At 53.1% G+C, this 12,767-nt stretch overlaps 3 non-coding genes across 3 annotated transcripts; all 3 read left to right on the top strand.

Annotated features, from left to right (window-relative positions):
* Positions 1-1,592: 1,592 nt before the first annotated feature.
* On the top strand, positions 1,593-1,664 carry TRNAQ-CUG. Its single transcript has one exon. It is a non-coding gene; the product is annotated as a tRNA-Gln (tRNA).
* A 5,380-nt stretch (positions 1,665-7,044) lies between these two features.
* Positions 7,045-7,116, top strand: TRNAQ-CUG. The gene has a single exon. It is a non-coding gene; the product is annotated as a tRNA-Gln (tRNA).
* A 4,494-nt stretch (positions 7,117-11,610) lies between these two features.
* TRNAS-AGA lies at positions 11,611-11,692 on the top strand. Its single transcript has one exon. It is a non-coding gene; the product is annotated as a tRNA-Ser (tRNA).
* Positions 11,693-12,767: the final 1,075 nt, after the last annotated feature.

Below are 12,767 nucleotides of genomic sequence, written 5' to 3'. Positions count from 1 at the left end.
CCCATTCCACCCAAAGTGCTTCTTTCTTCACCAAAGGCATTTCCAAGGGTCGTTGTACCATTCCTGAAACAACGGGTGCTTTTGCACATTCTTGAGCTGCTGACTTCCAAGGAATTACCTTTGTGCGGCTGGTCCATGGCTCATATGACTTGTGAGACCTAGACTTGAAAGGACCTTTGGATGTGAGCCACTCCAACCCCTCTGACCGCCTCCCCAGAGCATGGTGCTGCGTGGTTTCTCTCCCAGGGACGAGCACCCCCATGACGAGGGTGCTGAGAACTGCTGAAGCAGTTTGGTGCTGCAGCAGGTGGATGGCTGTCCTTTATGCTTCAAAGACTCATAGGCCTGCCCGGGTGTTCTGAAGTCACACCAACTCGAGTGTATTTGCTCTCTTCGTCCTCCTCTATATTTGGTATCTCCGTGGTGCTGGATGATCTAAGGTGGGGTTTCCTCAGCTTCAGAGGGTATGCTGGTGTGTACAACGCCAGTGTTCGGAGCACAGCGTTCTTTCCTCTGAGGTTGGCTTTGAAATGCTCTTTTGCACAACCGTAGCCAGGACTGCACATCTCGGCATCCCTGTGTCCCCAGGCTGCGTGCAGAGCCACTGCCATACTATACAGAGCCTCGGTCATTTTGGAGACCTTCTGAATATAACTGGAAGTGGATGCCACAAAGTTCCTGGGAAGAAGGAAGTGAGGTACACACTCTGCTCTCTGGAGACACTACTCTGCCACCTTTCCAGGCACATTCCTTTGAATCCAGATCCCCAACCTGTCCCTGTCCTTTCCCTTCCACAAGATTACAGCAAAGAGCAGAAGCCATGTGTACGTGTCAGCGGTAGGATATGGGAGCTCATTTTTGAAGCCTGTGGAATCTCTTAGACACAGAAATAAAGTAGCTAGCAGAAAAATGCAAGATAAGGTACAAGACAAGTAGCACAAGGTCGAAGAAGAAGTAACAATTGATGAGTTGAGAAAACAACCAGCACGAGAGGTCCTCATGACAATAAATCAACGAGCAGAATAAGAGCGTGATAGTCGCGTGAACACTACTATAGCCACCAAAGAGCGAGCTTACCTGGTAGCATAAGCAGCATGTGTAAAGATGCTAAGGGTATAAATGTAAGAATGTATACTCAATAAATGCTTCGGTTGCACACCAGCCTGGAGTTGTGTGATCAATTCCCTTCAGTAGGAGGGCTCCAACCTCACGTCCATCCTGTGATCACCAGGATGGAGAGTCGTACTCCGTTTGTCTAAGACGTTCCACCTTTCTGTTGCACACCTGTTTATGCTAGTTGCTGTGGAATGAGGTCAGGGAAGTCCATATAGCCGTGGCAGTGCACCAAGCGTGGGGAATGACTGGCAGGCATGGGAGAGGGCAGGTTTTGCCTGCTGTGTTTCCAGTGGAAAGAGTTAGGATGTGAGGAGAGAGGGCACCTGAGTGCCATGAGAGGAAGAAGGCATTGCACGTTGTGCAACGCATAGGAAGGTGTGTTGTGTGTTGTGTCATCGTGGCAGCTCTTTGTTTTGTTGAACCTCGTGCTATGCCCCATCCCTTGCTCAGGGCAGGGCCACAGCACACATCCAGGAGGTCCCATGGTGTAATGGTGAGCACTCTGGACTCTGAATCCAGCGATCTGAGTTCAAATCTCAGTGGGACCTCTACTCTGACTTTTATTCCAATCTTCCAAGTTCTTGCCTTCCTCCCTACCCTGTGTTACCAATCCCACCGCTATCAGTGCCCCTCCTCCTACCCTGGGCCCCACTGCCCGCAGTCTCTTGCTTATGGAAACCTGTCACGTGCTCGGGTAGAGGAGACTCTTGAAACCCATGGCCTGTGGCAACTTGGTCATCTCCAGAGACTTCACAACATCCAAGAACATTGAGATCTTTGACTACTCTCAGATCAGTAGTAGAGGGTTACTGTGCAATGCTTTCCTTGAGGAGTGAGGAGCTAATGGAGGCAGGAAGAGAACAGACCACCACGAGTCTCCAGCTGTGCTGCACAAGGTCTTTAATGAGAACGAGAAAATGCAGTGGAGCAGTACAGAGACCAAGAAGATCGTTTGCAGGGTTCAGGGAGGCAGAGAGAACGGCCCATCCATCTCAGGGATGTCTGTCCCAAATGGGATGATCCACGCGCTTCAGCAGTTGAAGCGGCAGAGTGGGGAAGGCAGACACAGCCCTGACCCCCCCAGACCAAGGGAGCCCCCAGAAGAGATGGGAACCCCCCCAGTGCTGAGGGAGCTGCCAACAGCAGCTGACAGAGAGGATCCCACGGCGGTGCTCTGAGGGAAGGAGGTGAGGATGGGGCCCGGCAGAGTCACCACGACCGGGGAGGGCTGGATGGCAACCGTCGAGTCAGCGCACCGGGCGACACATGGCTCACTGCAGCTGCTGGCAAGTGGGGTTGGGCCAGAGGCACCGCAGGACGATGGGACACAGGGTCTGCAGCAAGACATCTCTCGTCGAGGGAGGCGAAGCTGAAACACAGAGTAGCAGGGAGGGGATACACACCCCAAGGTCAGCCTTTGTCATCTCCAAAACAGAAGTGGCTGCACTGAAGATTGGGCAGGAAGCACCGGCTTATTTGGTAAGGGTCCCTCTCTTTTCAGGCACTTAATTCTTGCAGAGAGACATCCCTGCAGCTGAGCCCCATCAATCTCCCTCTGCTAGAGAGGTCCCCACAGTCCCCAGCTCTCCAAATCCACCCCTTCAAAAGGGAAAGAAGTCACAGGCCCGAACCATCTGTATTGCAGCGCCAATCTGAGGCAGCCCAAGTACCAAACGGAGTCGCCAGCGTGACAGCAATGGGGCCCTCAGGGAGAGCTGGAGCGAGCGCAGGCTTACCTCGTTCCTCAAGGAAAGGGAGAGAGAAGAGAAGTGGATGCAGAGCCTGCAGCAGCATGGTCTTTTATGCTGCATCCCAGAGCCCCACGGGAACAGAAACATTCCTTGCTCATGAAGCATCAAAACACCTCATAGTTGCTTCCTTCAGAGGCCTTGGTGGTGGTTAAGAGCTTGCTTCTTTCATCTGCCAGCTTTTGTTCCTGCCTCATACCACCTAACACTGAAATGATATATCTGTGTCCCAGGCTCCTAAGACCAATTGTGACAGAGGTCTTAGGCTGCCTGTGTGGGATTGTGTGTTTCCGTCATACAAACGTCCTTTGGAGTATCATCCACTTTGTGGTGAGCATGGCCACTAGTCACGGTGATACCCAGCCACAGAGGACACAAGAAGTCACCACACAAGGGCATTCAGTGCCGAGATTCGAGCTAATTCTGTGAGACATTTCTCCCTGTGGTTTATCACAGATAGGTAGGAGACCATTGAGTAAGCTCAGGTAGATGATCAAGACAGCACACGTGGAGGAGACATGGGCCATGTTTCTAAGATGTTTCAGCAAGGATGGAGTGTTCTGAACTAGGGGATGTCTCCTGAAGGCAGAGGAGAGGACATCAAGGTCATTGTTGACACTTGTCATGCTCTGACAGAGCCCAAACACAAAGTTCAATGAAAGCAGAGTCAAAGGGAGGAAGGGTACACCTGAGGCCAATGCAGTTCTCTCTCAAGTCATCTCTCTGAAGCAGTGAGACCTTTCTCTGTGCCTTCACAGAAATGCAGCAGGTCAAGGCATAGGAACGCGATGCAAGAGATGCCCGCGTCCTTCCCCGAAGCTGACGCACTCTCCAATTGACCTGATTTCCTCAACACATTTGTCCCACTGGCCAGAGGTCTGCCTGGCCTGCTTTTGAGGCGAGGCTTGCAGCAAGGAGCCTAAACTGGAATTGTCTTTGTTCGGGGCCAGGGATGGAGCAGCCCCTTCCATGCATTTCCACGTATAAAGTGAGTGGGGATCTGCCTCCCAGCACACCTGACAGTCATCCCGATGTGGAAGAGCTGGGAAAATCCCTGAGCTGCAGGCAAACATGAGTCACCCAGCTGTGGACAGCAGTGGACATGGCTTTTCGGCCTTAGGCGTGCCAGGAATAGCAGAGCTCTTAGCTTCACTCCTACCTACGTGCTGCTTTCCTTACCAAGGGAGTTTCCAAGGGGCTCTGTACCCTTCCTGAAACACCAGGTGCTTTTACGCATTCTTGTGCTGCTGCCTCCCAAGGCATTCCCTTTGTGTGGCTGGTCTGGGGCCCATCTGATACAGTGCACGCCAGAGTACTCAGGGTCTGAAAGACCCTCTGGAGATCCTTTGGGCTGAAGTTCCGGCCTCAGCTGGCCAAATATCCCATTTATCTCAGGGGGTTCTGGGCCTTATCTGGTTGCCATCTGAACACTGCATCCCCCTCAGGTCGCAGGCTCTTGGTAGCTCTTCCAGGGCTCCACCATGCCCACTGTGACCTGTTTTCTCCAAAGGACAGCTGGCAATTTCCTTGTGGCAGCTTGTGAGCATTGCTTCTCTCTTTGCCCAAGTGATGAGACAGGAAGGGATCAGGATGTGAGAGGGAGGGACAGGAAAATCACCCAGCTGGGGCTTAAGGCACTTTGAGCACTTGCAAATAGGCAAGGAAGTGCCTACAAGGCAGCATTATGAAGAAATTGCACATATCCTTTCCAGAAAGGATGGGGTGCTTCTTTTAGAGGACCAAAATACTGATGCACGCAGGATGGGGAATAAACAAGATGAGCTAGAGATGTGTGTGTGTAAGGTGTCTGGCTGTGCAGGAGTTAACTTTCCCCACAGCAGCCCATATAGCATTGTGTTCTGCACTTGTAGCTAGAACAGCACTGATATGGCACCAGTGTTTTGTCTACTGCTGAGCAGTGCTTCCATGCCATCAGAACTCTCTCCAATCCACCCTAAGGCCAGTAGGCAGGGGGTCGGCAAGAGCTGGGGAGGCGGCCTTGGCAGAACAGCCAATCTGAAGTGACCAAAGGGATATTCCCTACCATATGATATCAGACTCGGCAAGAAAAGCTGCGCAGGAAAGGAGAAGGTGGTGCTCTCATTAGGAACACATCTGTCCACCCACGCGACCACTATGCATTTTGAGACCCCGCTTCCCAAGATGTGGCCCAACATAACTTCCCGATGGGAAGTAGTGTATAATTGTTTTCTCTCTCTTTGCTTCCGTACAGCATTTGCTTGTTTTGTCTTCTGGGGTATGTTCTTGGTTGTTGTTGTGTTTAGTTTTGGTTTTGAAGCAGTGTGATCAAAGCAATGCCCACGTTCTTCCCTAAAGGTGACCCACAATCAAATGTCCGTGTGCTGCTCAGCAGCTTCATCCCATTGGCCAGAGGTCTGGCTGGGCTGCTTTTGAGGACAGGCTCATGGCATGAGGGCAAATCAGCCTCCCAGCGCACCTGGCAGTCATCCTGATGAGGAAGAGCTGGGAAAATCCCAGAACTGCAGGCAAACATGAGTCACCAAGCTGCAGACAGAGTGGACTCGGTGTTCTGACCTCAGTCATGCCGGGAACAGGAGAGCTCCTACCCCATTCCACCCAAAGTGCTTCTTTCTTCACCAAAGGCATTTCCAAGGGTCGTTGTACCATTCCTGAAACAACGGGTGCTTTTGCACATTCTTGAGCTGCTGACTTCCAAGGAATTACCTTTGTGCGGCTGGTCCATGGCTCATATGACTTGTGAGACCTAGACTTGAAAGGACCTTTGGATGTGAGCCACTCCAACCCCTCTGACCGCCTCCCCAGAGCATGGTGCTGCGTGGTTTCTCTCCCAGGGACGAGCACCCCCATGACGAGGGTGCTGAGAACTGCTGAAGCAGTTTGGTGCTGCAGCAGGTGGATGGCTGTCCTTTATGCTTCAAAGACTCATAGGCCTGCCCGGGTGTTCTGAAGTCACACCAACTCGAGTGTATTTGCTCTCTTCGTCCTCCTCTATATTTGGTATCTCCGTGGTGCTGGATGATCTAAGGTGGGGTTTCCTCAGCTTCAGAGGGTATGCTGGTGTGTACAACGCCAGTGTTCGGAGCACAGCGTTCTTTCCTCTGAGGTTGGCTTTGAAATGCTCTTTTGCACAACCGTAGCCAGGACTGCACATCTCGGCATCCCTGTGTCCCCAGGCTGCGTGCAGAGCCACTGCCATACTATACAGAGCCTCGGTCATTTTGGAGACCTTCTGAATATAACTGGAAGTGGATGCCACAAAGTTCCTGGGAAGAAGGAAGTGAGGTACACACTCTGCTCTCTGGAGACACTACTCTGCCACCTTTCCAGGCACATTCCTTTGAATCCAGATCCCCAACCTGTCCCTGTCCTTTCCCTTCCACAAGATTACAGCAAAGAGCAGAAGCCATGTGTACGTGTCAGCGGTAGGATATGGGAGCTCATTTTTGAAGCCTGTGGAATCTCTTAGACACAGAAATAAAGTAGCTAGCAGAAAAATGCAAGATAAGGTACAAGACAAGTAGCACAAGGTCGAAGAAGAAGTAACAATTGATGAGTTGAGAAAACAACCAGCACGAGAGGTCCTCATGACAATAAATCAACGAGCAGAATAAGAGCGTGATAGTCGCGTGAACACTACTATAGCCACCAAAGAGCGAGCTTACCTGGTAGCATAAGCAGCATGTGTAAAGATGCTAAGGGTATAAATGTAAGAATGTATACTCAATAAATGCTTCGGTTGCACACCAGCCTGGAGTTGTGTGATCAATTCCCTTCAGTAGGAGGGCTCCAACCTCACGTCCATCCTGTGATCACCAGGATGGAGAGTCGTACTCCGTTTGTCTAAGACGTTCCACCTTTCTGTTGCACACCTGTTTATGCTAGTTGCTGTGGAATGAGGTCAGGGAAGTCCATATAGCCGTGGCAGTGCACCAAGCGTGGGGAATGACTGGCAGGCATGGGAGAGGGCAGGTTTTGCCTGCTGTGTTTCCAGTGGAAAGAGTTAGGATGTGAGGAGAGAGGGCACCTGAGTGCCATGAGAGGAAGAAGGCATTGCACGTTGTGCAACGCATAGGAAGGTGTGTTGTGTGTTGTGTCATCGTGGCAGCTCTTTGTTTTGTTGAACCTCGTGCTATGCCCCATCCCTTGCTCAGGGCAGGGCCACAGCACACATCCAGGAGGTCCCATGGTGTAATGGTGAGCACTCTGGACTCTGAATCCAGCGATCTGAGTTCAAATCTCAGTGGGACCTCTACTCTGACTTTTATTCCAATCTTCCAAGTTCTTGCCTTCCTCCCTACCCTGTGTTACCAATCCCACCGCTATCAGTGCCCCTCCTCCTACCCTGGGCCCCACTGCCCGCAGTCTCTTGCTTATGGAAACCTGTCACGTGCTCGGGTAGAGGAGACTCTCGAAACCCATGGCCAGTGGCAACTTGGTCATCTCCAGAGACTTCACAACATCCAAGAACGGTACATTGCCATCTTTGACCACTCTCAGATCAGTAGTAGAGGGTTACTGTGCAATGCTTTCCTTGAGGAGTGAGGAGCTAATGGAGGCAGGAAGAGAACAGACCACCACGAGTCTCCAGCTGTGCTGCACAAGGTCTTTAATGAGAACGAGAAAATGCAGTGGAACAGTACAGAGACCAAGAAGATCGTTTGCAGGGTTCAGGGAGGCAGAGAGAACGGCCCATCCATCTCAGGGATGTCTGTCCCAAATGGGATGATCCACGCGCTTCAGCAGTTGAAGCGGCAGAGTGGGGAAGGCAGACACAGCCCTGACCCCCCCAGACCAAGGGAGCCCCCAGAAGAGATGGGAACCCCCCCAGTGCTGAGGGAGCTGCCAACAGCAGCTGACAGAGAGGATCCCACGGCGGTGCTCTGAGGGAAGGAGGTGAGGATGGGGCCCGGCAGAGTCACCACGACCGGGGAGGGCTGGATGGCAACCGTCGAGTCAGCGCACCGGGCGACACATGGCTCACTGCAGCTGCTGGCAAGTGGGGTTGGGCCAGAGGCACCGCAGGACGATGGGACACAGGGTCTGAAGCAAGACATCTCTCGTCGAGGGAGGCGAAGCTGAAACACAGAGTAGCAGGGAGGGGATACACACCCCAAGGTCAGCCTTTGTCATCTCCAAAACAGAAGTGGCTGCACTGAAGATTGGGCAGGAAGCACCGGCTTATTTGGTAAGGGTCCCTCTCTTTTCAGGCACTTAATTCTTGCAGAGAGACATCCCTGCAGCTGAGCCCCATCAATCTCCCTCTGCTAGAGAGGTCCCCACAGTCCCCAGCTCTCCAAATCCACCCCTTCAAAAGGGAAAGAAGTCACAGGCCCGAACCATCTGTATTGCAGCGCCAATCTGAGGCAGCCCAAGTACCAAACGGAGTCGCCAGCGTGACAGCAATGGGGCCCTCAGGGAGAGCTGGAGCGAGCGCAGGCTTACCTCGTTCCTCAAGGAAAGGGAGAGAGAAGAGAAGTGGATGCAGAGCCTGCAGCAGCATGGTCTTTTATGCTGCATCCCAGAGCCCCACGGGAACAGAAACATTCCTTGCTCATGAAGCATCAAAACACCTCATAGTTGCTTCCTTCAGAGGCCTTGGTGGTGGTTAAGAGCTTGCTTCTTTCATCTGCCAGCTTTTGTTCCTGCCTCATGCCACCTAACACTGAAATGATGTATCTGTGTCCCAGGCTCCTAAGACCAATTGTGACAGAGGTCTTAGCCTGCCGGTGCGGGATTGTGTGTTTCCGTCATACAAACGTCCTTTGGAGTATCATCCACTTTGTGGTGAGCATGGCCACTAGTCACGGTGATACCCAGCCACAGAGGACACGAGAAGTCACCACACAAGGGCATTCAGTGCCAAGATTCGAGCTACTCTGTGAGACATTTCTACCTGTGGTTTATCACAGATATACAGGAGACCATGGAGTATGGTCAGGTAGAAGTTCAAGATACAACCAGTGGAGGAGACATGGGCCAGAGGTCTGCCTGACCTGCTTTTGAGGTGAGGCTTGCAGCAAGGAGATGAATCCTGATTTCATTTTTTCCTGGACCAGGGATGGAGCAGCCCCTTCCATGCTTTTCCACATATAAAGTGACTGGGGATCTGCCTCCCATCACACCTGACAGTCATCCTGATGTGGAAGAGCTGGGAAAATCCCTGAGCTTCAGGCAAACATGAGTCACCCAGCTGTGGACAGCAGTGGACATGGCTTTTCAGCCTCTGATGTGCCAGAAATTACAGAGGTCCTCCCAATGTGCTGCTTTCCTCACCAAGGGTGTTTCCAGGGGGCTTTCTTTTTTTTTTTTTTCTTTTCATTCCTGAAACACCAGGTGCTTTTATGCATTCCCGTGCTGCTGCCTCCCAAGGCATTGCTTTTGTGTGGCTGGTCCAGTGTCCGCATTACTCGTGTTGGACTGGAAAGTATCTTTGGAGGTGAGCCACTCCAACCCCCTGTGCACTGCAGGCTCACCTAGATGAGGTTTCTCAGGTGGGACTCATCACCCTTTCTAGACCTTGCCCACCTCAAGGAGTTCTCAGGTGCGTCCTGGCCCTAGATGCACTTCATTGGTACTTTAATTTCCCCTGCTGACTGGTTCAGCTGATGGCTGCTTTTATAAGGTAAGAGGCAGGAAACCACCTAAGAGGAACACTTTCACCTGAGAAGGGGCTTGCATGCTGGACCCCTCTGCCAGCCAGGGGCTCTCCAAGCTGACCTTCCCTGGCAAGCGAGCTGGCAACCAGGAAGGAACTGGCAGAGAGGATGCCAGCAGTGTTGAGCAGATCTCAGGGTCTGGAGATTGAGAGGAAATAAATACTGGAATTAAGCATGAAGCCTCCCTCCAGGATTGGCCGGGAAAACCCGTGCTGGGACACACTTCCTCTCATCCTTTCAGCACTGCTGCACAGGAGACTTTTCTAGTCACTGGTAAGCAAGGATAACCAGGGCAGGTGGCGTTCAGTGCACGTACGCGTCCTCATACTCACTGTGGTGCCAATGAGCACGTTCAGACCCCGTGTCTCATGGAGATCAAACTAGAATTAGCTGTGGGCTTTCACACCCAGATGAAAGAACAAAAAAAGCTCACAAAAGCTCTTCAAACAACAGCCCCATCTCCTGTGTATAACCAACACCACCCAAAAACAAACAACAAACCAAGAAGCACAAGGACAATATTTGATCCCAGGCCCTACTTTGGAATTTTCACAGGGAATCAAAGGCATGAGGGCATTTCCTGAGATGAGGTCCTACCCCAGGAGGTGGGACACCTTAGGTGTGGAAGCCCAACAGCACAGCCCTCAGAGGAGCATGTACAGGAGGACAGGCTTGGCCTGAGTGTACTCTAGTTGGGCAAAGGGCAGAGGAAAGAAGCTGCTCGGGAGTGGGACTCGATCTCACGCCTCCCAGGGAGACTGCATCCTGAATGTTTGTCCCTGCCTCCTGTCCACAGTCCTGCTCCCATCCCTGAACCTTCCCAGAGCCAGCCTGCCTCCTTCAACCTCCACCAGGCAGGGTTGTAGGGTGCACACTTGCCCTCCTTGCAACATGGGCCACTGCCAGGCCACTGCAGCACCTTCGGGTACGTGGGAGCACAGGGAGGAAGAGTCCCTGGCACAGGGGCAGCACACTGCTAACGCTTCTCCCTAAGGCCGAGGCAATCCTGCACAGCGGCAACCAAAGGAGGTGCCAGCAAGTGATGGCTCTGCACATTCAACGTGCTGCCAAGGGGCTCAAGGCACACGTGTACTCTTCCCCTGACTCCCTGCATTCCCTCCAGAGCCTGTGGAAATACAGAACCAACCACTTGGCCAACAGGGCTGTTTCATGGCCTGTTCACTGGGGGAGCAAGGGTGCTTCTTTGTGCCCTAAACGGGCCCAGCCAGCTGGCTACAGAGGGCTCTATGACATAAAGCCCTAGGGGGAAGGCTGTGACAGTCTCATGGTGTCAGTGCACAGGAAAAGGCTTGGAGAGTCAACGAGAAGTGACAGGGCATGGGCCGAGTGCTGAGCAATGACTGAGATCCAGTGTCACAGGGATGAGGCTCATTTGCAGCCCATGCAGCAGAAGAGGAGAATGCAACTCTATCTTAGACTTGAGGCTTCAAGTCTTTCTTTCTTCTTTCTTGCGGCTTTGCGGTGGAACAGGCTGTCCCCCTGCAGCCTGTGGAGCAGACCATGGTGGAGCAGGTAGATACGGCCGAAGGACATTGCAGACCACTGTTAGCCATCAGAGGAGCAGACTCTGGGCCAGAACGGCAATCCCAGGAGAGGAGCTCCTGGTGGAGCACTCCTGAAGGGCTGCACACTTTGTAAGGAGCATGTTGGAGTGGTTCTTGAAGAACTGCGTTCTGTTGGAAGGTCACATCGGATCAGTTTGAGAACGACTGCATCCCATGGCTAATATCCCATCCCACAGCTTCCGCTGTCAGGGTCTGTCTCCACACAGGTTGTCTCCACGCTTTTTCCATGGAAGCAGCTGAGATGGCAGGTGAGCAGATACGGTTCTGTGTGTCAGGATATGCCGTATGGCAGTGTGAGGCCAAGGTGCAGGAAGGTGCGTCCTTATCCGTGGGCTTCGAGCAGTCAAGGGGCCAGGAAGCGTGTCAGCAGGTGGCAATTTGGGCTGCTGGTGCAGGTCCCTTGTGCAGCAGCTTTGGGTGCAGCCTGTCCTTGAGAGTGGCAGGGAAGTGGTGGTCATTGCCCAGAGCACTTGATGATGCCATCAGAGCTGGCCGGAGCAGGTAGTTGTGGCCGAGTGGTGAAGGCGATGGACTAGAAATCCATTGGGGTTTCCCCGCGCAGGTTCGAATCCTGCCAACTACGGCATGCAGTCCCCTTTTGGTCTGCCTGCAGTGACCGTGCTGCTGCCACGGGATGCAGGCCCCCAGGGGCCCAGGCACAGCCGTGTTCCTCCAGCTGCACAGGGCCTTGCCAGGGAACACAGCAGCTCCCCCTTGCTCACTTTGAGTACTTGTCCTCGCCTCCGCCCCAAAAGTGCCCGGATGGGCAAGTAATGCTGATGCCATTTACCGGGCAGGCAAGAAGTGGTCACAGAAAGAGCCACAGAAAGGGCCACTGATGTCCAGGGGCTGCAGAAGAAGTCCTTCTGTGAGCAGAGTGGCCTCACCCTGAAGGGAAGACACCTCCTAGCTCTGAGAGCAGTGGATCCTCATGGATCTTGCCTAAAGGCCATGGGGTCCGAACAGCTGACCCTCTCTCTCCCCAGCCTTTGCACACACAGGAACAACCTTTCCCAGGGGTCTTTCCCAAATTTCCAAATGCAGGTACCTGGTTTGTCCCCTGCAGTTGTCCCACTGACAGTCACGGATCAGCAAAGCTCTAAGGGGCAGCTCAAAGGCTCTGCCCCGAGCTATACGCACTGCAGAAGGCAGGCAGTCTCCAGCAGCACTCTTTGACCTCCCATCTGCATACCTAGGCATCTGTGTCCTGTTTTTTTTTTTTTTGTTTGTTTGTTTTGTGTTGTTTTTGTTTTTGTTTTTTTTTTTTTTTTGTTGTTTGTTTGTTTGTTTTCTGCATGTCTGTCTGCTGTGTGCCAGGGCACGTGGACAGGCCGGAGAAGCAGTACGCAGAGGCAGAAACATATAGGCCTGAGCACGGGCACCTCAGCCCTTGGCTCTCATGACAGCGTCTACCTGCAGAGCCTGCCCAGCACCTTCCCAGGAGGGCTGGCAGCAGCTAAGGCTGGCCCTCAGGCAGGCTGGGTGGATGGCCCTGCCCTGCCCTACCCTGCCCTGCCCTGCCCTGCCCTGCCCTGCCCTGCCCTGCCCTGCCCTTGGAGGCTGGGAGTCACCACCCGACAGCAGAGCTGCGAGGGTCAGGCCTCGCTTCAGGGCTAGGGCAGAGGGCTTTCCGTGTGTGCCTGGCAGGCCCCAGCCTG

Source organism: Aythya fuligula, chromosome 11 (assembly GCF_009819795.1).
Source record: "Aythya fuligula isolate bAytFul2 chromosome 11, bAytFul2.pri, whole genome shotgun sequence".
NCBI classification, from domain to species: Eukaryota; Metazoa; Chordata; class Aves; order Anseriformes; family Anatidae; genus Aythya; species Aythya fuligula.
This window is presented reverse-complemented; position numbering and strand designations above follow the sequence as displayed.